Raw genomic sequence first — 21,250 nt, 5'->3', positions numbered from 1 at the left:
ACCATGGCACCAAGTGCCACGTTCAGTCTTAAACACTTCCAGGGGTGATGCCTCCACCACCTCACTGGGCTGTCTGTTCCAATTCCAGACACCGTTTCTGTGAAAAAAATTTTTCTAGCAACCGACCTAAACCTTCCCTGGCCTAGCTTAAGACGATAAGACAGTGTCCCTGCAAGTGTCCCTGTGCCGGGGAGCAGGGTTCTGCCTCAGCATGGAGTGCTCCCCACCATGCATAGCACAGTAGGCCCTGCCTTTGTCACAGCCAAGGGAGCCACAGCTCTCCACCTCAAGCTGCCAAAGCGTTTATCTCAGGCACCGTCTCCTCACATAAGGGGAAAAAGTGTAACTGAGGGACACTCTGGGAGATGTGTGACCTGAGCAGCACTGTCATGGTTGTGGGAAAGAAGTGAAAATGAAGAAATTTGACTGGAGAAACATGCAGGGAGATTGTGACTGTGACAAGGAGCAACCCCAGCTATGGCTCCACTGTGCAGTTCAGGATTAGAGAGTTCCCTGATGCTCAAAAGGCGCCGCTGAAGCAAGAGTGGTCTTCCTGTCTCTTATCAGCTGCACACCTGGCTTCCCCATGTGGATTTACTTTTCTCAGAACTGATTTGTACAAAATGTTTTTCAGCTGTAACTTTCAGGATGAACAAAATGAGCTGTGGAAGCCGTAACAGCAACAGCTCCCAGCCCTTAGCGATGATGTCCTAGTGGTTGCTCCAGCACTGCCCACAGCCGAACGGCCCCGAGCTGTGCATCGATGCCTCACCCAGCTGTGCTGAGAGCTGCACGTGGGGTACGGGCACCCACATGCTCTCACTGGATCGTGCCCCTAGCTTGTGTGTCAGAACTGCATTAATTTCCTGCCTGGTTCCTCCTCACAGCTACAGATGAGGATGGTCTGTTTTCTCTTCACCTTGGGTAACTCCCATCTCTATTGAGAGCAGAGACAGTCTTGAGCTGAGAGGTGAGTAAGCACTGAGTGTTGTAGGTGTGATAACATGTTAGCAGTTGCTGCGGTTTTGACCATGAGTATACATAGATTCACTCATTTCAAATAGAATTTAACTGGGATGATAGCAACCTTTTACTCTCCTACAGTAAAAGGTATCAAAGCATTCAAAGCCCATCCACAAGTTGTGCTGGGAAGTCTGAAAACTTGAGGCCTTTAGGTTACTCCTTGTATAAGATTTTATCTGTGGGTGAAATTGATTTAGAAATAATCTTTTCAGTAGCAAATGTGGGAATTTACAGTATGTGGTGTTGTACGATCTTTTGTAACCATCTAGCAAAAATAAACCCCGTTGCACGATACCTCAAGTGTTGAGGCAGTTTGGATGCATTTGTTAAACCTGCCCTTTTTTGGGTTTTGGATTTGTTTTTTTAAACCTTCAGCCAATTTAATGTCACGAATATTTTAATTTTTTTAATATGTTAAAAATGGACTCCTGAGTGCAACGGTGAAAGTGCTAATAGAACTTCTGCTGCAAATTTATCAAGAGGGTTGGATGTCAGATACTCTGGAGCTTTGAGATGGCATGTCTCCAAATTCATAGGGTATTTCTTTCAATCTCAAGGATGGTCCCTGCTTTAAATTACTCATGCTCTGTTGTACAGACATGTTAACAGATGAGTTGCACAAGAACAACAGAAAGTTTGAGATTTTAGATCATTTGCCAGGCGAGATTCCAGTAAGGTTTTACAGGAACATAACACATGAAAAAATCATCCTGTGCATTATCACTGCACTTAATTAGAGCAACGCCCATGTGCCCCACCCCAAGGGGATTAGAGATTGTTTGAGACTGGGAGTATAGAAGGATGGTGCTACATGTGCATGAGTTTAGTGTGCTACATTTAAAGTAAAGGAAATATTGTCATCAGTATTCACTGATGGGTAATGACTCTATGAAAAGATCCTGTTCAGGTTGGTATTACGTGTTTAGCTGTGTTTACTCCATTTGCCTATGAATTTACCTGGTGTTTACACAGCACTGCAAAAACATGACTCTCCCAACATTTGGCTGGAGGCGCCTGACAGAGCTGGGAACTAGAGTGCCATCAAGCACTATCCAGTGACTATCCAATATTTTTATTGCAGAAGCACAATAGTGATGGATATTATGTTATCTTCAATTTAAAGATGGCAAACCAGAGTCAGACTGAAAACTTCCTCTCAAAAACTGCACATCTGTTTCCCTTGAGGAAAACAGATTATCCATGTGTCATTGGTACTGACATGTTTATGGCACACTGCAGAGTGGTTCTCCTGCTGTTCTGTTAAGCTCACCAGTAAGGGCACACAGTAGCACGTTCACTGCAATGCAGTGTTTATTAAGCACTATAATGCTATTGTTTGATTTTTTTATTGCTTTTGTGATCAGAATAGTTCAGGATAAGCAAAATAAATGAAAAAAAAAATTAGGAAATTGTGGACTGGGTAATAAAACTATTTATGTGTATTTGCTGAACATGCTACTTCCCTTCAGATAAATTAGTTTCCCCAAGGAACCAAAAGGAAAATGTCCTCCTTGGTTTCATTTTCTTTGGTATTTCTGTGATGACATTTTAGTGATAGGATTATTTTTAATTCCAAGTATACACCAGTTTGTCTGTGCAGTTGAAAGATAGTATCCATGTACCCTCTCAATAATCTTGTGGTACCAGAAGAGCACTGGGGCTGACACATCAGCACTCTCAGGACCAGGACATGTTTTAATTCCCCTATGGGCATCATCTGTAGTAGCAAAGCCAAAATAGAAAGTAACAGTAAAGGATACTAGCTTTGAATTTAGAAACTCCAGTTTGACCTTTATGGGTTCTTCCAGAGTGTCAGGAACATCGCAGAACTTCCATTTAACAGTTTTCTGGGCACAACAACCAGGCCTTTTCCCCCTAAACATTGCCACTGAGTTATTGGGATGTTAGTCAACATACTATGTCTTAAGGCACACATGTATTACCCCTTCTCTCATTTTTCTCATATCCGTTGATCTTGTTTAAAGCCAAGTGATGTATCCTGATGCATGAAGTACACTCTGCACTGTCTGCATATTCTCTCTTGCCTGGGGCAGGAGGGTGGGGTGTTTTTATGTGCCTAACCACTAACTGCTGCAGAAAGTTTTAAAATCCTACCCACTTCGGCATCAGCCTAGGGCTGTGTTTTTGCTGGCTGCAATTCACTTCTCAGAATGATGTTCTGACTTGCTTATAGCCATGTAAATATACCAGGGGAAGGACTTTATAGACCAGATTTCTGGAGTAAAACCAGTTTAATACAACAAAAGCTGTTCTTGGGAGATGGATTCTGTTGTCATAGTGGTGCAGATGCCCAGTAACTAAAAGTGAAGTCTCTAGAATGACATCAGCATAAGCTAAAGCAAAAGTAAATTTTGCTTTTTCTGCTTTACATCTGTGGCTTGCAATTTTCAAGGTACCTGATTTGAAAAGAAAAACTTCCTGGATTTATTGTAGCTGAGGGGCACTGCAATTTGCCATTACAAAAGATAATGTAAGAGCCAGGCAGGATGGGCAGCATGTGAATAATCAAGTGCATGTGTGAATAATCAAGTGGGTGAGGGCACAGTGCTAATAAAAGGGGTCGGCATAGAATTGTCTCTTGTTTCTGTGTCTGTGGGATTTTCTCTGACATAGCAAGCTAAAGATTACAGTTTGAAGTCTTAATGAGACTGTAGCAGACAAAGGAAACAATAAACAGACCTTCAGTGTTCTTGTCTTTGCTGGAAAATTGATTGATCATTATTTTAAGAAAAAGCCTTTTAAATCTAAGCCCTTGCCCAAACTAGTCCCTGGTACAGCATTTACATCATCTCTGATGGTCTGAGCATATTTTTGTGTTAAAAGTATTTGAATTGTAGTGGAGCTTGAAGAGTTGTTTCATTTTCTCACATACCTGATGTAAGAGTTCACTCTGTGCTGTGTGCACTTAACTCTTGGGTTGCTCAAATTTACCTGTACTGCTGGAGTTGGTGAAGCTGACAAAGTAAACGTGGTTTGTTTGCAAGTGTAGCCAAGCTGATTTGAGCAGTTACCCATAGTTTGGAGGCCTTGGCAGGACCCAGTGGATTAAGCTGGTGTACCAAGCAAGTCATCCAGTGAGCAGGTAAGCACAGATGGAGACTTCTCTTTCTTCCTGAAAGTCTGGGGATTTCGCTGTTGCTCTGAGTGCAGACATGAGTGAATAGTGTCCGTAATCACCTCAGCAGCACCACTTCTTATTTTTTTGTTTTAGAACAAATAACCATTCTACTGAGCACACCCTACCAAACTGCAACATCAGCAGGCAAAGTTTAAAAATACACTTCCTCCCTGGAAACAAATTAGGTCATTTACCTGAGGCTAGAGAAAGCCTTATAAAGTAAAAATGTAGAAGTCTTTTGCTAAAGATGAAATATTAAAGTGTTCATGGCAGTTTTCCATCTCTTTATGCTGCTGAGAATAAAGTCATATCTAGAGGGCTGAGATTTCAGTGTGGCAATGTTGTCAGACACTGACCACCACCTTATGTTGCAAATCAGGCTCACAAGTAGTACACTGATGTGAGAGCTGGCTTAAAGCTCTCTCCTGTTTTCCATACAGTTAATAAAAGATATAACATTTCAAATGTGCATGATTGATGTGAGATGGAGGATACGTCTGTGTATTATTTGTGCAAACCAAATCACATGTTCTGAGGACAGCTGCCTCAGAATTGTGAGGCTGGCAACTCACCAAAATTTGTGAACAGATATAAAACTGTCAGGTCTTAATGTAAAGGTTGAGGCAAATTCTTAAAAGTCAAAATATCTAAGGTACTCAAAAACAATGGGAACTCAATAAATACTCTTTTATCACACCTTCTCCCAAAATATTCAGCTAAAGGGAAGACAACAAGAATGTCTTCAGTGCCATTTCCTTTAGCAAGTAAAATGTGCAGTGAAGCTTTTTTGACTTCTTGTTTCTTGAGTGAAATATGCTGTTTATGCCAGTTATGGCTTATTAAAAAATATTTTTTTTTATTGTTTATGACCTGTATTGCTTTTGTTCCAATTATTTCCAAAGCAATTTCAGTGCAAATTTTCTACTCATATTCCTACCTGAAATAACTGCGTTTTGAGTCTCTTTCTCTACACAGACATACAGAAAGCTTTACCGATGAGTGTGTAATATTTTCTTACAACCTCAGCAGGTTCAAGTGATTACTCTTACGTTATTTTTACTGTTGTTGTGTTGTCTTCCTGCAGAAGGGCAGCTTAGCCCTTGTGACATTTGAAGTCATTGAGAAAGTTCCTGCTGAACTGAAGGGAGGCAGAGCTCTGCTATCCTCATGGAAGTTAGTGGAAGTGTGGCATATGGAGTTAGCTAATGGTATTATTTCATGTGGTGCTGAGGATACTGGAATTGCAGCTGACTGCATTAGTGTAAGTGCTTCACACTGTGTGGGAAAGCAACCAGTCTCCCTCTCAACACATTAAGGCAACTGTATTTTGGGTGAAGAACATTTGTCTCAAGTGGAGTGCAGGAACACTGAACTGTTGCTGAGTGAACCAAGTTAGCGAATGCCACCTTCTTTAACTGATGGGATGTTTTCCCATCAGTAGCCCACGTAACTTTTTGAGTCTGTGTCCTAGCTACAGCGACCTCCACCACACATATCAACAGACACTGAACAAGCTCTCTTTGTCATCAACCTCTTTGATGACAGCCACGCCACACCATATTACATGACGCTCCTGAAAACAGAAATCCTGCGCTTCATCCATACCTGAAAGAGTTTTAAAGTTTAGTGCATTTTTTCCTTGAGTTAATTACAATCATTTCATGGGTAACATATGCCAGAATAAGCTATTTCATCACTGTTAAATACATGGTGGTAACTCAACACATGGGTATGCACTGACAAGTTTTCTCTTGAAAGGCTCCTCAGGATTTAGATCAGCAGATAGATCACTCTTAAATTTTACATGGTGTATACCCTGCCTGTTCTTGAGACTGTGAAACTGGGCCTTAAAACTGTCCACAGGATGTCTGGATAGGAAGTCTTATGTGGGATTCATTTTTCTGGGATGAAAAGTGCACATATGGGTGTACACTACTTAATCACGTGTGAGATGTGGGTGCAAAGATTAATCAAGAATATTACTACCTACTCCCTACAGTCCACTCTGTTTGGTGACGTTTCTTTTCCATCTCAGTGAGGAATTCTGGGTCAGAAATATTTTTCTTTAAAGCAGGATTCTAACTATCTAAAATCAAGCCTAGAAGCTGTGAAACTCTCTGGTTTAGCACTTCCTAGTCCTAAAGTTTTCTCTCAAACCTAGAGATGTGCTTTTTCACAAATACCACTATGATGCGAGACTATTTGTCCCTGACAGTTCCTGAATACTTGACACAGACCTATTCTATGAATATTGCCCGTTCACACAATACACAGTAAACAATTCTCTTGTATTGGATCATACACTTGCTTATTGCTAAGTTGTTTATGTGTTGGGACCTGTACATCTCAAATTTTTTATTGTACACTTGACTTGTATTGCTTCTAGATGCTGGTCTTTTTTTACTAGTTTGTTATTGTTTCGTTGTGCAAACACTATGCATTTGTTTTAGGCAAAGCTGAAAGATTCCACTTACACTGCAAATAGCTGCAGTAAAGTAAACAGAACAGAAGTAGCAACCTGTAATTCTAATAGCCCCTTTAACACCAGCCCAGTCATGGTTCACTGCCCTCCCACCTGTGAGCTGATTGCTCTTGCCTCTGGCAGTTGCTCAGTCTCTGTTTCCATTCCGTCTTATTCCCACTTGGTCTCTGTCTGCCTAAGTTTTCATTATAATATTTTATGCACATGTATTGGCTTGTTGATTTCTTTATGTTTTGCTTGATTGCATACACTTGGCATGTGTCAGCTACCACAGATGCTGTTCTGTCTGCTGCATTTTGGGTGCTCAAATAGAGGGGATTGAACCTCATTATGGATGAGGTTGGGGATATATTTGTGTATCAATGTCTCAGTGTGTATTAGGAATTTGGCATGGCTGTTCATTTTCAAATGAATTTGCTTCTAGACCTATTAAGAACAGCAGTTTCCAATATACACTGTTCATGCCTGCACTCTTAAGGAAATACCTTATGAAACTGTAAGTTAAACACTGCCTGCTGGTCAGGTAGATAAGATTCACAACAGTTTTGGCAGTGGTTGTCCATTAGCAAAATTTGGTTTTTACCTGCAGTTACAAATTTAAAGACATTTGCAAAACTGCCAGATTTATCGTCAAAACAGTAATTAACTGAAATGTCATGCAATTAAACCAGACCAGCATGTGTTTGACAGCCTTGGGCAACACTAGAAATGAAGTCTCCAGCTCAGCACAGTACTTAAATAGGTGTGTAGCTTTAAGCACGTGGATACTCCCTGTGAAGGCTGGAAGTAGTTTCCAGTGATTGGAAATCTAGGAAACTCAGTGTCTGAGGAAAGCTTCAGGAACAGGAAAAGCTTAGTTTGGTGTTGAAAACCCTAATGGCATATGTGACAACAGCATTCAAATACATAAAAGGTGACAGCAAGAAAAGAGATGAGTTACACTGAAAGGGAAGAGAGGAAGTGATTGTCAACTCAACATACTTATTTGGATCCTCAAGACATTTTCTAACAGCAAGTGTGGGAGATACAGAGCAGATCACATCAGGAGGCTCTGAAACCTCATGGAAAGTTTTAAAAGTGTTTTAAAGAAAAATTTGTGAAGAATAATTAATGTGGAGGTAGGCTTTGGACAGAGAGATGGACAAGATGCCTAACTGAAGGCCTTTTCAGCCTTATTTTCTACAGTTGTATAATTTTATGTGCTTAAAATTACATATGTACATCAAAGTAAGTCTATAAGACTTCTCACAGTGTTCTTCTTTACAGGCTTAGACATATGCTGTTCTGACAGAAGTTGGAGCAGTGGATCAGTGCTCTTATTGGGCCTCATCTTTCAAAATGGAATGGATTCAGTGAACTCAGTGTACTGAACTCCAAAAAATGCAAACACTGGTAAGTGAGGGTTCTTCAGATCACCACCTATATTCTATTTTATCCATTAGTTTTATATTGCCATTGTGCCTAACAGAACAATTTCTTAGTAAAAATTTTAGTATTTGGGGGAGGAGGTATAAATATTTTGTTCTGAACTCTTTATGCTGAAAACTGAAAACATCTTTAGGTGTTGTAGTTACAAAGCCTTCAGCTGACAACTTTAATCATGGATGTTATTAAAGTAGAATCCAAAAAGCACCTTTGCAGTCACTGGATAAGGAAGGCAGCCACCATACCATGCATCTGGCAACCCTATGATAACAATAAAAATACCCAAAAGGCTCCATGGAAGCAAGAACATCTGAAATACATAACATATGGAGTGAGGATGAGCCCAGAATGCCTTGATTTTAATAAGAGAAAGCTGCGTGTTATCACAGGTCTCACAAGACAAACTTCTGATGGAAGCATACTAATGAGAATCGGAATGGCTGTGAAACGAAAAGTTTGAGTAACAACTAAGATTCCAGCCAGTCATCTTGCTGAGAAGAAATGACAAACAACAGACCTGGCTTTTGGAAAAGGTAATACTTTTGTGCTTTGGATAAGAAACAGGATTTTTCAAGCAGAGACATGAAAATAGAGATGGGCACAGTCAGAAGGTTCAGAGCCAAATCAGAAAACCTGCCAGAAACTGGAAGCAGATGCAACTTAAATAGCTTGGATCCAAGTTTTGGGTGTTCATTTGCAAATATTTTCCTCAGAACTATTTAGAAAAAATAATCTGCTAGTCTGAAGTCAGTGATCAAGGCCTGAAAAGGAAAGCTTCCTTTTTCACCAGGGTTCTGCCTTTCCAGCTGAGCAGCTGGAGCACAGAGTACTTGCCATCATGCCATCTTTCATCCTTTTACTTTTGATTTTAAATACCTTCTTGGTACTGGAGAAAAGCTGGTTTGTAAAATGAGATCCTCTTATAGGTGACATTTTGAAGGAGTGATAGAATCTCTCTAGTGATAGAGAGCAGTAGTGATAGAGTGATTCTATCACCACTGTTCCTGACTGGGGAGAGCAAGGAGTAAAAGAGTCACTTGGAGCTTGGGAAACAAATTATGTAGAGGCTTTCCCAGTAAAGCCAGCTGCTGCTCATTGTGTTTCTCTGAATATTCCTTGCTTATATCTTTGTTGTTTTGCTCATTGCAACTGAAATTTTAATACTCACGTTTAGCAAAGATGGTGAGCTATTCCATGAAAAACCCCTTTGTGCAAGGCAGTGTTACCCTCAGCCGGCTCAGGATCATCAAGAGAGATGAGTGAAAAAAGTCAGCAGGTAAAGTGAAGAAGTGTTGCTGCCTAACTCCACAGAGATGAGTCCTGCTGAAAAGAAAAGACATCTCCATCAGCTCTGGCATGTTGGAGAGCTGGTCCTACAATGTCACCTTACCATTGTCATTTTCATCATAAGAAAAAGAGTGACAGCTCAATTAAATGAATTGTGATAGATGCAGCAATTTAGGATTGTCTGAGTTCTAACTACACATGAGGGAACTGTAAGACTACCACGCATGAAAGAGCTGCATGATTTTGGTAAAAATAATATTAGCTATTATTATTGTTCTGTTGTTATTACTACTGCTTTTACTACTACTACACTAGTAGTCATGGGTAAATATTCCAGAGACTGCACAGTCAAGAAGGCTTTGAGGTGACTTAATTATGGCATTCTAGTGCCTGAAGGGAGCCCACAAAAAAGCTGGAGAGGGACTTTTGACAAGGGCAGATAGTGACAGGACAAGGCTGAATGGCTTCAAACGGAAGGAGGGCAGGCTTAGATCAGATGTTAGGAAGAAATTCTCTGTAAGGCTCGTGAAGCCCTGGCACAGGTTGCCCAGACAAGTTGTGGATGCCCCATCCGTGGAAGTGTTCAAGGCCAGGTTGGATGGGATTCCGAGCAATCTGGTTTAGGGGGAGGGATCCCTGCCCATGGCAGGGGGCTGGAACTAGATGATCTTTAAGGTCTCTTCCAACCCAAACCATTCTGTGATTCTATGATTCTTCCTCAGTGTTCTTACAAGGCAGAAATAAATAATATGAAAGGGCTCACACTCATCTGTTTTGTTCTCTTCTGGGTCACAAATCTTCTCTGTTTATTCTTGAACACACAGTTTTGGGTTGGAATTAGCATATCACTTTTGGTTTGTATGGAAAAGGTGTGTCTAGCTAGAGATTTGCTTGCAGAAGCATGATCTCTAATGAAAAGTGAGAAACTTGGAGAGTTTCCCATTCTGAGGGAATGGGAGCATAAACAAAATAACCATGAATGGTGCTGAAAACTGCTTTAAACCCACATGAGAGGAAAGCTGCAAACTAAAAGAAGTCCTAGATTAAAGGACAGTGAAAGATCATAAAAAAAAGATTGAAAAACACTTGTTAATGAGCTGTAAGCCATGACTTTTTGCTTCTATAATATTGCTCAAATATTTACTCTTATTCTAACTATTGATAAATGGTGTGTCTCTAACTGCATTGTAACTCCAGCCACAGTTTCCAGCTTTTACGTAGGTCTGTTCTTAACTGACTCAGAGTCAAAGCAAAAAAGAAAATGTGAGGTCTGTCTTATTTTAACCTTTGTATCTGTTCTTTTCCAAATGGTTTCTGAAGGGAAGTATTGAGTCTGCGTTGTGACTGTTCTCTGGGGAATCTGGTCTGTTCTGTTTCTGTGGGAACATTTGTATGGTCAGGAATTCTGTGCCAGGGTGATGGATGTAAATGAGGAACTTGATCAAGATTATTGAAGTGCTGCATGTCAAAATAGAAGGAAGGCTGCAAAAGCTATAATTTTAACACAACAAGATACAGGTGAAAGACACTGTGAAAGAGATAAATAATTACTATTTTCAAAAATCCATATTTAACGGTGGAATTTGAGAAAAATAGACCTTACACCTTTTGACCAAGATCGCAAAAGTAAATCCCAGTGTATAAAAACAATGGATTCCAATTTCAGTCTGTGTCAACTTCCTCATGAACAGAGCAAAGATCTGCATTATCTCCAGAATAACCATTAGGGAGAAGGCAGTAGACACTGTAGACACTTTACTCTCTCCAAACTTTTTCAATGACCAGCTGAAAAAAGAAAGACCACTATGCTTTCTGCAAACATCATATAAAGGAGTCTTTTTGTGAACAACCAATTCACCCTAAAAGTCAAGACAGAAGTATGTTCTGGTGAAGACACCTGTAACTTCCCTGTGGAAATAGAGGCACTGTTGAAGTACTAAATTTGAAAAACTCACACAACTCTGTTTCACTGTGAATTGAAATAACAGCTTCCTTCCTATGACCACAAAACTTAGGAATTAATAAATTCCCATAACTACTTGCTAAAAAGAGAAGATGAGGAAAATTTGTGAAAGAAGTAGAAAGAAGACTGTTAATCTCTGTCTTGAGGAGGATACTAAGGAATTCTTGAAGACTGGAAGAGGTAGAAAAGTGTTGGAAACATAATTTCAATAATTAAGGGAATATTTCCACAGAAGACACAACTGAAGAAATGAGAGCTACTGTCTCAATGAGATTGACTTATTCTTTACTTCAGTAATTTTTGTAGTGTGAGAGAGAAGGGTCTCCAACCTCAGTACTGACAACGTGTCCAAAGCTTTCAGCTGCCACGTGAGGTGTGTTCTGGAGAGCGATTTTACCAAGAGTCTCATGTCCCATCTTGTGCTTGCAGTCCTGCAGGAGATCAGCAGTCTCCTAGTCATGTGTATCGGATAATAATATTTTATGCCTCTGGAATGTATCCTCTAATAAAGGAGTGCCATTTAAATTGGAGCTTTGCAAGCCTGCACATGACAGGTTGAGCCTGTGTGCCCCAGGAAAAGCAGGTGCAGCATGATAGCAGCCAAGAAGAAGGATTCAAGCCTTTCTGAGGACCAGTTCAGCAAATAAATAGCAGTAGAAATAAGAATAAAAGCAGTTTCACACACCTTCTTGCCATAAGCAGTAAAAACAGGTGCTATGTTGCCTTCAGAACCAAAATAAGATCCAGATTGCTCTTTTATTGTGTACTGTTAATCCAGATCTAAACAAATGCAACAGAAACAAGCCCAATCCATGTTTATGCTAATGAAAACCAGTTTCTTGATTTAAAACTGTTTTGCAATACTCAGATAAGCATACGTTTGAAAATTTTTTTATGGTTGTGAAGAACCCAGGAGAACAAAAAGCTGCTATGAGCTGAAATGCCCATCCCTTATTATAACAGCAGTCTGTACTGTGATAAATTCCAATCCATGATAAATCCATAATGATCAGTGGCAATAAACAGGGCTTACAGCAGAGCATGTTCCCTTAGAGGGATACCGTAGTAGCCCAGCAGGGACTTTTCGTTCTGTTGTTTACACTGGCAGTGAAAAGTGAGCACCACCCTGAAATGTTTAAGAGCTTAATCACAGGAAGTACCTTCCTAGCAAAGAAGAAGGATCATGGTGACAGGGACCATCTCTAGACAGAAATCTGGTAGAACTCTGCAGTCTTCCATTCAAAGTCTGACTCAGGAAATTTGCTGAATAGCCTCAGTCTTTATTATTCATGGTCCTGGGGGATAGCCAGGACTTCCCAGGATATACAGAGCAATTCTGTTCTAATGTTTTGTACAAACCCCTTGCCCCCCCCCCCCCCCCCCCCCAGAAACTTTGCTAGCAAAGCCTGACAGTTGCCTCGAAAATCTCATTATTTTAAAGGAAGCATTTTCTCAAAGCCCCTTCAGCCCAGGACAGACTGTCTAATCTCATGGTTGGAGAGAACAATGTGAAAATCACAGGTTTAAATCACTGTACAGGTGTTTACATGTTCCAAGTGACTATATTCACCACTGGGATGGCCTTCTCTCACTTCTTCACAAAATATCAGAGTGTTTTGATTTCATTTTGATATAGGTTTCAGACTAAGGTTGCAGTTCAACTCTCCCTGCTGCAGCAGGTCTGGTGCTTTCTTCACTTAGTCTGGTGCTTTCTTCACTTATTCCCCAGCAGTGATCACAAGTGCTTGACCAGGTTCCTTGGACTGGGTATGAGCTGTGGGCTTTAATCACAATCTTGTGTTTAGTTTCATTCTCAGTGCTTGGGTACTTCCAGGAGATATTCTTGTTGTGTGCACAAACTCACCTGAGTGACACAGCATCAGTGGCTCTTCTGTTCCTAAAGACTCCTGGGTTGTGAAATAATCCTTGATCCAAAAATGACCCTTTGAAACTTAGCAGGGAAAAGGGCTTGCAGGGCAGGAATGTATAGGGCTGGAAAAGGGGAAAGCAAAAGAAAACTGCACTTGGAGACCCTTCAGACACCATCCCCTTTTGCCTGCCTTTAGCATTTACCTTCCTGCTAATGAGAATCCATCTCTCTGTACAGGAGGTGAGTTGCTACAACCTGTGGCTGAGCCCGCCAGAGATTTTTCATCAGGATTCTTTTGCCAATGTGTGTTTTGAATTTTCTGTCAAGATTGCAGATAGAAATCATGCTTGTTTGCCAACATCCATAATTTTCTGGGGCAGATCTTCAAGATAAGCGGAGCTTTTGTCCAGCTTTTGTCTCCAGCTTTTGTCCTGTATGCAGGGTTGCGCTGCAGTTCTCCTTGTGTTGCTTTTTGTAACGGTGCTTAAACATGCAGGCTTTGGACTGGCACAGGTAGAACTGGTAGAATTGTTTGTTTGTTTGAAATACTAATTCATTGAAATTTCAGCCATGGAGAAACCATGCTGATGAGCTGTTTACAAATCATATCTTATTTTCTTTGGTGCTGTGAGAAAGACAGGGTTTTTTTTAGTGTTTTGGGGTTTTTTTCCATGGTGCCAGTTTTTTGTAAACAGCTTGCTTTGAATTTTCTCCACTATGTATATTGGCAACACCACAGCCAGGTCATCTGGCACTGGTTGTGTCCCTTTGCTGTCTGCCTGAAACATTTGATATGTGAAGTTAGCACACATAGTTTTTTTCTAGAAGGCACTGGTGCTAAAACTGTTTTAAGGGTTTGCAGGTGGGTTTGCAGGTGGGCTTTCAAACAGGCAGGAGTTTTCTAATATCCAGGGGATAGGAAATTATTTGATTCCTTGAATGCAACTTGCATTCTATGGTAAGTAAAATAGTCAAGGACTGGTTCCCTTTGAACAAGCAGATTGGGCAGTAGGATTATTGGGAATAAATATCAGCATCAAACAAGAGACTCAGTTCAGCTCATAGCTGTGCTGCCATATGCAGCATGTGTTGCAGGCAACTCTTACCTAGAGGACAAAGTGAGAGGGATTATTCATCATGCCAGCACTGCGAAGGAGAAGAATCTTGTGGATGCAAATTACTTTATTTAAACTCGCAGTGAAACCCCTGAGAGTGGCAGTGATCAGGATCATCTGTTTCACAGCCTTGTTCCCTGGCAGATGCTGTGGTGTGCTGGACAGCTGGGGTAGCTCCCTAATTTCTATGGGGACAGCGGGGTGGGGTTGGAGAGAGGGGGAGGGAGAGATGACAGTAGGTCACCTTTGCACCCAGGTCAGCCAGCCACAGTGCCATTAGAGGTGAGTCTGACATGGGTAATAACTCTTGGCTCTGCCAGCCAGCTCCTGCTGTACAGCCTGATCTGTACTGAGATGTAAAATGTGCCCAAGCATCAATGTGCATAGAAAGCAGCATGGAGGACAAGGAGACTTGAAGACGTCACAGGTGTGTTTTGTTTGGATCTGTCACCAAAACTTACATTATCAGGAGCAGTCCCAGAGACACAAGACAATGCACATGTCCATCCCCAGCCCTCGGACTGGGCTGCTTGCTAGTAACTATTAGGCAGTTGTATTGCAGAGCACCGTGACAGCACCAGGGCCCTGCTGTCTGTACAGACTTGTGTCTGAGCAGAGATACACAGCTGTCTACAGCTGCTGAAAAGACTCACTCCTCCTGTCTATATGGTGATAATAAGAGCATCAAGCCCAAGTCTTCAGCTGCTTCTTCCCAGTTGCTGTGCCCCACCAGAACAGTCCAGCCCCATATCTGTGGGCCAGTACAATTCAGTTTGTCCTGCACTGTTGAGGAACCGTGTTTTGCTATACTCCATAATATGAAGCTATAGCTTTATTGTAAATATTGTTATTTATTATTTGCACTGAGAAGCTGTGTGGAATGCTATATAAACTCAGAAGGAGAGAGGAAAGGGAGTCCTTAGCTGTACAATCTTTGTATTAATGAGTACAAACAACCAAGATTGTTGATCACTGAAGTATCCTGGGACCTGAGAGAGAGAGTTAGCAATGTTTTTTTGCATCCTGACATTACTCACCTCCCTGCACCCCAGAAAAGATGATCAGTTCCCAACAAGGCTTTTATTCATGCCCAAGGTTACTCACAGTGAGTTTCCCAAGTGATGTGCAAGCCATGGACTCAGGGCATTGAGTCAAGGGAGTGACTCAAGAGGCTCTGGTTGGTTCAGTGGCTGCCTGCCTGCCTTGTGTAAAACCAAGGCATGGAGGGAACTACAGTTGCTATACAGAAATAGGTGTGCCTTCTTCCTTGTGCAAACCATCTTTGTGTGGGCCTGCACTATTCCAATCAGCTTCTTGGCTGATTCACGAGTTGTGTAATTTATGTGTCAATCAAGACAGAATTATCAGACCAAGATGCACCTTATTCTGTGCTCCACAGCTTCCTTTGAAGCTGAAGATGACAAGTTATCATAACTGGTTTGCTTCTAAACCATGAACACACCTTAAGCTTTTAGAGAATGGCCATGACAAAACGAGCAGGTTCAGCTTTGAGGACCTTTATCTTTGGACTCCCCTTGGAGAGTAAGAAGTGATTCAGATGTGCTGTAGCACAGCTCACCTCCAGGAGCAGTGAATGTGCAGGATAGAGTTCTGCTTCATCTTCTCAGCCTTTTCAGTGTCATCATCAGGTGTCGTAATCTCTTGGAGCATCTTTCACCAGGAAAATGGTGCTGTCTTCAACAGTGATTTGATGTCTCTAACTGCCAGACTGAGGCATCAGCTGAAAGCTCAATGTCTCTGCAGCTGCTTCTTGTGCTGGGAGCAGGAAAAGCAGTAAACTCTGCATCTGGTAGAACATTCCCAGGTACACCCAACAGGAGCATGTCTCTACCTCAACAGGCTTCTACAAGCAAAATAAAGCAGGACAGATGGGGGATGGGAAGACGATGGTTGTTACTCCAAGAGGAGCTCATGGTGCCTCCCCTGCTCTCACCACCAGTCCACACATCACTGTTAGTGCAGGAGTGGCAGCTGATGACCTGAAGCTGGGTCTGCTACAGTTCTTTGCACTGTGCCACTAGACATCTGACTTTCAGTGACTTTGAGTATCTGAGGCAATCACTGACTTCAGTAAAAGGTAAAGAAGCTCAGGACCTCTCTAAATTATGTCCTTCATGTTGACACTTGCCCAGTAGGAACCTGAGTGAACTAATTAGTGTGTTTCAGCAGGCAGCACTCCCAACTCCATCTTCTCTTATACTGTCCCTGTTAAATGTGAAGTCAGTTCTCAAGAGGTTCTCAAGATGTGATTTATTTTCAGTTTCCTTTTAAATCACCTTCATGTTATACCCTACCTCCACCTTCTTTAACTTTCCAGTGAGAAACTGGAATGACTCATGAAAAGATGCTCCTTGAGCACTTCATTCTTAATAAACATTAAACCGGGATCTTTGTCACAACATTGCAGGGATTAAAATACTGTAATTTTCTTATTTTATTGAAATTGTGATGGCTTCATTTTGTTTATACATAAAGAAAACTGGTAGACAGAGGTAAAGGAGGATGGAAATGTCTCCAATCCTGAGAACTTTGTCTGAAAATGTGACGTCCTGTCTCCTGCTCCAGTGAAGTCTGTCTGCCATTCCAGTAAATCTTCCTCATACTGATAGATTTTACAGAGCTAGAATAGCCCAGTGCATTCAGTGCTGTCTTTCCTTGAGCAACTTGTGTGTCTGAAGCACACACTGAATTATGCTAAAAGTGAATGTAAAATAAGATGAATGAAGTGCATGTTTTAGGTGCAGTTGATAACAAGAGGGACAGTTTTGTGTCACGTTCAAAGAGCATCAAGTTCAGAAAGCTAAAGCCACTTTTATCCTCCTGGTCAAGTCTTAAAGCCAAATGCAATTTGACCAGGTCTCAGGCTGAGTTCTACACCTCTTAATGACTTAATTACCACATGCAGCTTGTTTAGACAACTAAGTGTTCTTTGATTAGTGTTCCAAAAGCAGAGTAATAGATGCTTCCTGCATGCAGGGAAGAAATTATGCTGCATAAATATCTGTCTGACTGAAGATAAATATAAATACAAGGTCTGGGATTTAGGAGATGTATTGATCAATTCTGGAGAATTCTTGATCCCCATCAAAAACACAGGGCATAGCCTTTGGAGTGGAGTGCAGTGCAGTGCTGTAGAGCAGCCATGTCCCTACACACCTTTGGAAATTTCCAATATGGAACTTAATAGGGCACTGTCTTGACAGTACAAGGCTATGCCCCCTCAAAAGGTCTGGGCAAAAATCCACGTGAAATGTTAAGCAGAACAAATCTGTCAAAATCTGTGGGGTGAGAAAAGCCAAAGTGAACTCTGATTCTTACAAAGCAGCACAGGGCACTGTTATGTTCAGTAGGAGGAAAAGTCTTTACACAAGGTATAGTTAAGCTATAAAAATCTTTGCTGTAGGACACTGTACATATTAAAATGTACAGATTAAAAAACTAATTGGACAAGTTAATGGAAAATCGCTTGTCAGCAAATGACTGCAGTGCTGTCGCTTTTGACTCTGTACACCAGGAAAATATCTGCATGTGCTTCTCCTGTTCACCTGGTGTTCCCAGGGCTGTTACAATGAGCTGTGGTTAGAAAGCAGGGTCATGAGCTAGATGGAGGTTTGCTTTGACCCACCATGGCTGCGCTTCTGCTTCAGTTCCTACTCAGTGAGAAGTTTGCAGGTAGTATACATGGAAGAAATTCTGTTTCTTACTTAGTTTGGTGCATTTTTTATTTATCAATATTGCTATCTTCTGAATAGAAATAAATATCTATGGTGTTGGCAAAACACTTCAGATCACTGACTTGAGTTGTTTTCAGCCACTTTGTAGTAGCTGGTAGTTCAGCCCATTGTATTTGCAAGCAGCAGAACATGCTTAGCTTGCAGGCAGCTTTGCAGCAGCATCAGCAGGTGCTGTGTAATTTCCTGCAAGAAAATGCCCAAACAGGTCTCAGATCATGTATCAGAGAGTACTGCTATACATGTTCATATTCCCTGATATAAGCCTTTTTACCTTTGTCTGGGATCTTAATAGTTAATCTACCTGAGCAAATAGGAAGGAGCATTTTTCCTTTCAATAAAGTTTGATTCCTGGAGGCAGATCTTTTTTTTCAGTGAGTGTCAGATAATTTGAAGGGTAGGGTGAGGCAGGAAACCACGACACGCCTTTGTTGGGACTTGTATAAAAGCAAGGGAATAGAAAAGCAAAAGAAGGGCGAGAGTAAAACAGGATAAATAAAGAAGAGGTGAACATTTTTGGATGATCACTCAGGTTCCACACACCTTTGGAAGGACATGATATAAAGTGTAGGTGGAAAATTTTTGGTAGAAGGGAAGCAGTTGAGGAGAAAGAAAGATTTTCATTTCAGTAACCAAAGCACTCCAGGTAAGTTACATTACTAAAAAAAAAAGGGCACAAAAAGGTATCCTTTATTTTCTGTCTTCCAGATTCCTTTAAGAACAACGCTGACTTTTCATACAAGATAAAGGAGGTGTTACATTTTTCTGTGGGGAATACAGTATGAAAACAAGTTTGCATAAGGGCTGGGTCATTTGGGGTTTCTCTTTGTCAGTGAATGCTACTCTTTTGAAGTGAGTATCCAGTGAAAGGAGTTTACCTGCTGGGAGAAGTGAAATTTGAAGCCAAGTTATAGGTACATTTTTAATGCATTTTGTGAAACTACTGCAAAATAGATGAAGTTTAGCTGAATGTTCTCTGTTCCATAAGGGCACTGGCATGGTGAAAGCAGATCATCTGTTGGCTGTTTTTAAAACTGAGCAGATCTGGAATGTGGTGGAGGAGTAGTGATTGTAAATTGGAGCTTCAGATGGTGGGTGCAGGGTGTAATATTAAGGAATTAATAGTCCTGAGAATGCGTGGAACTGCTTCTGAGTGAAAGTTTGTGTTGCCATGGACAAACTTTGCTTTGTCTCAGAGAAGTGGGTTGATTATCAGCAGTGACTCATTGATCATGTACTTTGTGCTGTATTTTTGTCATAGAAGATTATGAGGTGTTTTGGTCACAGTAAGTCAGAAAAGTGTGATTTGATATTCAGTTTGAATGCTTTCTACAGCAGGTCCTGCAATTTGAACATAGTGACATAGAGTAAAAGATTTACCTTTTCCTGTCTTCAGACTGACTTGAGTGACTTTAGGGAAGTTACTTGTCCGTCTGTGACTAGTTGCTTCATTTGTGAAATGGTGACAGCAGATCTTTCCCCTTCTGCAAACACTTTTTTCATTAATACCAGATTGTTTGTCTCCTTTTCTGTGCCAGAGCCAAGAAGCTTGTGCAGGTCAGAATGGCCTATTTCTTTTTGAGTAGCATAGTTAAGTAGGGACAGTGAGGACACATTTTTGAAAGGAAGGTGTCTGGCAGAGCAGAACGAAGTCTGGGCAGCTCTACTGCTTGTTCTCTGAGTTGTGAGCACATATTGGTGTCAAAGAAGCCAGGACAGGTTGTGGGCAGGGAAGAATTTGGTTCCTACAGCATGTCCAAGCTTTGGCTGGGCATCTAACTTGCTTCCCTGGCATTTGCATCATTTCAGCCTACAAAATGAGCAGATTTGGAAGTATGATTTGGTTTATTCAATTCTGATTGTGTGGGTTTTGGCAAAATAACTTGAAAGCAACAGCTTTTAGAACAGAAGATCAAATTCCTAGTCTGTGGGGTAAAAGAGATAAGGGATCATTTTTTAACCAGTTCTTTTAATTCCAGGCCAGTGGCACCTGAAAGGCTTGGTTAAAAGGAAGAGGCACCCTAAAAGACATGTGATATGATGGGAGACATAGTCAGTGGTATAATTTGGAGGCATCTGCTGAGTGTCAGAGTATTCATGATCAAAAAGTTCTGCTGACATTAAATATTATTGATCTCAGCACCTGCAGGTGCCTCTTTCTCCTAATGGAGTGTATTACAGCGGGAACCTCTGGAGAGAGGAGAGAGCTGAAAAGATGTGCTGTGAGCACAACAGCATTGTGAGATAAAAACTGGGAGAACATTGTGGAGGGATAAAAGTATCTGAAACGTGCTTGCTTTTTTTTTCCACCAAAGGACAGCTTTGTGGCTGTTCCACTCCCCTTTGAAAAATGTCTGTAATAAACTTTATTACCATTACATACAATACCTAGATTCTAAAATAATAAAAGGGAGTTGAATGTGCCATCTCAGAATGGCTTAATGTCCTTGCCAGTGTGCTGCCCTGCAGTGAAGTGGAACAGGGGGTGCAAGAGGTCAGCTGCATTGTCAGGCTTTTGTGGAAAGCACAGATCTGAGCATGTCTTGCAGTGCTGGGCAGTTATTACTATCCTGCTTTCAATGCTGTACAGAGAGGAAGCAGCTTGCAGTGTGGCAGTGTGGCAGTGCCAGACCTCTCCTGGTTCCTAGTGCCAATAATGGCTGCAAGTTCTCTGTTTCTGTGGGTGCCACAAGCACACTACAGCCCCTGAGCTTATGTAAAAGGGGCCATGGTGTTGCTTCCTGCACTGAGTGACCCCACTTCACAAGTTGCTGCTTGTTGCTTCAAGACAATTGCAGATGACTTCTCTGATTCAACAGCACTGTTGCTGTGCCACAGACATAGCCCACAGCTATGCTTTTGTGACTCCAGATAGGAGCTGGGGAGATGAGTCAGGCCTGACAGGTAATGGAAATGCAGTGCAGTCTGCCTGCTGGCATCCATGTGCCAAGCACACATGCAAAGGCACTGTGTGCTGGGGCCAGGCTGTGGCATGCATGGCTCCAAAGATGGGCTTTAACCTATTTTTTTTTTCCTAATTGATATCACAGCAAGATACTTCCCTTTCTCAAGGAAAGGCAAAGATGCAAAAGGTGCATTCATTCCATGGTGGTGCTGGCCTCTTCCAGCATCCATAACTCGCACCACCTCCCAACAGCAGAGAGAAAGTGGAGTTCTGGGGCTACAAAGCAGTA

At 41.5% G+C, this 21,250-nt stretch overlaps 1 long non-coding RNA gene across 3 annotated transcripts; it reads left to right on the top strand.

The window, feature by feature from the left end:
• Window positions 1-705: 705 nt before the first annotated feature.
• LOC138112609 (uncharacterized) lies at window positions 706-14,465 on the top strand. 3 transcript variants are annotated; one of them, XR_011151776.1, is made up of 3 exons: window positions 706-970; window positions 7,911-8,036; window positions 13,427-14,465. It is a non-coding gene; the product is annotated as an uncharacterized lncRNA (long non-coding RNA). The 3 variants fall into 3 exon arrangements; XR_011151775.1 differs by lacking the exon at window positions 13,427-14,465 and adding an exon at window positions 10,677-12,650; XR_011151777.1 differs by lacking the exon at window positions 13,427-14,465 and adding an exon at window positions 8,206-8,350.
• Window positions 14,466-21,250: the final 6,785 nt, after the last annotated feature.

Source organism: Aphelocoma coerulescens, chromosome 6 (genome assembly GCF_041296385.1).
Source record: "Aphelocoma coerulescens isolate FSJ_1873_10779 chromosome 6, UR_Acoe_1.0, whole genome shotgun sequence".
Classification (NCBI taxonomy): Eukaryota; Metazoa; Chordata; class Aves; order Passeriformes; family Corvidae; genus Aphelocoma; species Aphelocoma coerulescens.
The sequence above is the reverse complement of the archived record's forward strand: the minus strand, read 5'-3'. Positions and strand labels throughout refer to the sequence as shown.